This window comes from Colobus angolensis, unplaced genomic scaffold (assembly GCF_000951035.1).
Source record: "Colobus angolensis palliatus isolate OR3802 unplaced genomic scaffold, Cang.pa_1.0 Scaffold93, whole genome shotgun sequence".
NCBI lineage: Eukaryota > Metazoa > Chordata > Mammalia > Primates > Cercopithecidae > Colobus > Colobus angolensis.
In genome coordinates, this window is record NW_012123265.1 from 2,591,131 (window position 1) to 2,594,989 (window position 3,859).

Sequence of the window (3,859 nt, forward strand, 5' to 3'; positions counted from 1 at the left end):
GGAGGCTGAGATGGTGGGTCGCTTGAGTTCAGGAGTTCGAGACCAGCCTGGGCAACATGGCAAAACCCCGTCTCTACAAAAAAATGTGAAAATTAGTCGGGCGTGGTGGTGCTCGCCTGTAGTCCCAGCTACTCTGGAGGCTGAGACAGGAGGATCGCCTGAGCCCAGGAGTTCGAAGCTGCAGAGAGCCGTGATTGTGCCACTGCACTCCAGCCTTGGCAACAGAGACCAGTTTGAAAAATAAAAAAAAGATTGAATTTCCCATCAGCCTGGAAGATTGGGGCTTGATTTTTGCTTGATTTAAAGGCAATAAATAAATGAGACATTTTGTGCTACTTATTTTAAGCTCTTACACTTCTTGCTTTATATTCTGGGGTACCTGCATTTTTAGTGGTGTAATTTATTTGTCTAGATCTGTTTGCCCCTTAACCTGTAAACTCCCGGAAGGATCAGGATATCATGGATGTTCCAGCACATACGCTCATCGAAGTGTAAAGGTTGATTGGGGCTGGGGGAAGTCTCTTCTTGAGAGCGATGGTCTCAGGAAAGAAACTGGAAGGGGGCGCGTTTGAGATGTTAGGATTTCAGGAAGACAAGCTGTGACTCGGGAGTAGGGAAAAGTGGATTTTCTAGACGAAAGGTTAGGCAGAATCTGGGAATGGGCCGAGTGGGGCACCAAGGGGGTCCCTGGCAAGCCCCGCCCCGGCCGGGGGACCGGCGCGGAGTGACGCAGCGCGGTTTGGCCGCTGTGGGGCGCCGTAGCCCGCGCCGTTGTCAGGGGAACGGGCCCAGCGCCGGACTAGGCCCAGCCAGTCCCGGCCTGGCCTGGCCGCCCCGCAAGCCTGCTGGAACCGGAGCCGAAGCCAGAGCCAGAGCCCGAGGACTCGCCGGCCCAGTCTCCGTCCGGGATGGGGCCCCGCTCCCGGGCGCGTTGCCGCCCAGTCCCGGGGACCGTCCCTACCGCGAGGGTCTGAAGCGCGGCTGCCCCGGGGAGGGTGGAAGGCCAGGCGTGGGGCCCGAACCTCTGGCTGACCTTGGCAGGGCCCATCTGGCACGGCCGCCGCGGCGCGCAGGTGAGGAGTCCCCGCCCGGTTTCTCACCTCGGAGCCTGGCTTGAGCCACGGGGTCGCGGATGCTGCCGCCTGGCCAGCTTTGGGCTCACTTCCGCCTGGAGCTGGTGGCCTGAGTTCCAGGGCCCGGGCAGAGCGCGGGGCTTCCTTTTACCATGCATCAAGTTCACAGATCTTCCTTGAGCGCTTAGTCTTTGCCAGGCTCTGTGCCAGGCGTGGGCACAGAGGACTCCGAACAGACGTGGCCCGTCTCCAGAACCCAGAGCATTAAGGAAGGTGGCTGGGAAGCAGGTGTCATACATGACTAAAGTGATTTCTGGTCGGGTTAGGCTCTCTGGTATTGAAATCGAGGGGTTGGTCATGGAGGGTCTGTTTTAAAAGGAAACCATGGGGAGAGTTTTTAATTTTTTCCTTTTTTTTCTTTGAGACAGAGTTTTGCTCTTGTCGTCCAGGCTGGAGTGCAGTAGCATGATCATAGGTCACTGCAGCCTTCGCCTCCCGGGTTTAAACGATTCTCCTGCCTCAGCCTCCCGAGTCTGGTGTTACAGGTGCCTGCCACCACACCCAGCTAATTTTTGTATTTTTGGTAGAAACGGGGTTTCAACATGTTGGCCAGGCTGGACTTGAACTCCTGACCTCAGGTGATCCACCCTCCTCGGCCTCCCAAAGAAAAGTTTGGTTGAGTTTCACATTTGAAAAGCTCACTTCACTCTGGCTGCTGAGCAGCATGGTTGTGACAGGACATACTGGGAAGTCAGCTGAGGGCCATCCTAGTTCTGCCAATCTAGCTCTGCCTCCTAAAATAACTCATTTAGTGTCTCTGAGCCTCAGTGTTCTCATGATGGGGGTGGATGTTCTGCATGTTTTTTATGAGAAAGTGAGAGGCCAGTCACATCTGAAATCAGTGACTACAAGGATCTACAAGAACGGTTGGAAATGATAGGACCTTCCTTAGAGCTCTGTGAGAATTGAATGAGTGAATTCCATTGAAGCAGTGCCTGGCACAGAATAAGTGCCCTCTAAATGCTGGTGTTGGTTATTATCATGCAAACACTGTAGGAGAGCAATGCTGGAGGTTCGGATTGGGGTAATGGCAGCAGAGATGGTAAAAAAGTGGCTTGACTTCCTTTACTGAAGGAGAGCTGGGTTCAGACCTGGGCTGAGGGGTGGTCTCTGCTTTTGTGGAACCGTTGGTTCACTGTGGGAGATGGGTTTATAGACAGATAATCACCATGAGATGCAGTAAAAGCAACAGTGGTCCTTAATTAGCCAGATTGTTTTGTTTTGTTCTTGTTTTTCTTTCTTTTTTCTGTCACAACTTTGTTCTTAATGACTGTTGTGGTGGGTGTTCCCCAAGGCTGGCTCCTGCAGTCATATGAGTTGATTTCCTGGTTGAAATCAACAACCTTGGCCTCTCTTCATTGGCCTTGTTTCTATTCTGTGTTACTCCCTCCTTCTTGTCCCCTTTCCTTGGCTTCATTTGTATCCCAATTTGCAATGGTTGCTTCAGGAGGAGAATGGCACAGAAAATGTTTGCAAACCATGTCCACTCAGGAATAATTGGGGTTTCAGGCTTTTCTTGCCATGGCATCAGACCTTTTTTTTTTGACAGAATCTCGCTCTGTTGCCCAGGCTGGAGTGCAGTGGCGTGATCCCGGCTCACTGCAAGCTCAACCTCCTGGGTTCAAGAGATTGTCCTGCCTCAGCCTCCCAGGTAGCTGGGATTACAGGTGCCCATGACCATGCCCAGCTAATTTTTGTATTTTTAGTAGAGACGGGGTTTCACCATGTTCGCCAGGCTGTTCTCTAACTCCTGACCTAAGGTGATCCGCCTGCCTCAGCTTCCCAAAGTGCTGGGATTACAGGCATGAGCTACTGCGTCCGACCAGCATCAGACTTCTGCCTGTTATGAGAGAGAAAGCGAGGGCCCAGCTACCTCTGAGACCAGTGACTGGAGAGGTCTTTGAGAACAGCTTGAAGTTCCAGTTTAATTTTCGGTAGTTGTATGATGTGCATCCGTTAGTTGAACCAGAGCTGCTTCTCAGAATTTTAAGGTCAGAGACTTCTCTAGCACCTGTGGGGAATTTTAATAAACAAAGTACTCGTCCCTAAACAATCTTTTGTAAATGACTTTTGTGCTATAAAACACTGTGTACCATGAAATGTTTTCTGTCTAGCTTCTCTTTAGGTAGTTCAACTGGGCATCTGTTAAATCTCAGTGAAAATTATTTCAAAAGCAGATCCTAGGGGAAACAGAAAGTTCATTTAGGAATACTCATAGATAGAAAATCTCCCGACTGCACGGTGGTTTATACCTGTAATCCCAGTACTTTGGGAGGCCAAGGTGGGAGGCTTGCATAAACCCATGAGTTTGAGGTTACAGTGAACGATGATCATACCACTGCGCTCCAGCTTGGGCGACAAAGAAGGATCCTGTCTCTAAAAAAAAAAAAAAAAAAAAAGGTAGGCTGGGCGCAGTGGCTAAGAGGCCGAGGAGGGTGGATCACCTGAGGTCAGGAGTTCAAAACCAGCCCAGCCAACATGGTAGAATCCCATCTCTACTAAAAAAAAAAAATTTAAAAAGTAGCCGGGCGTGGCGGCTGACGCCTGTAATTCCAGGTACTCGGGAGGCTGAGGCAGGAGAATCACTTGACTCCAGGAGGCGGAGGCTGCAGTGAGCCAAGATTGCACCACTGCACTCCAGCTCGGGCAACAAGAGTGAAACTCCGTCTTAAAAAAAAAAAAAGTGAAGAAAAGAGAAGAAAATCTCTCACACTGGCCAGGCATGG

General features: G+C 50.9%; 1 protein-coding gene across 2 annotated transcripts in view; it reads left to right on the top strand.

The window, feature by feature from the left end:
* Nucleotides 1-773: 773 nt before the first annotated feature.
* Nucleotides 774-3,859, top strand: part of ZDHHC1 (zinc finger, DHHC-type containing 1) — a 22,181-nt gene continuing 19,095 nt past the window's right edge. For both annotated transcript variants that reach the window (XM_011932057.1, XM_011932056.1), the window contains exon 1: nucleotides 774-1,073. The gene's annotated coding sequence lies outside the window, so the exon portion shown is untranslated. The remainder of the gene's footprint in view (nucleotides 1,074-3,859) is intronic.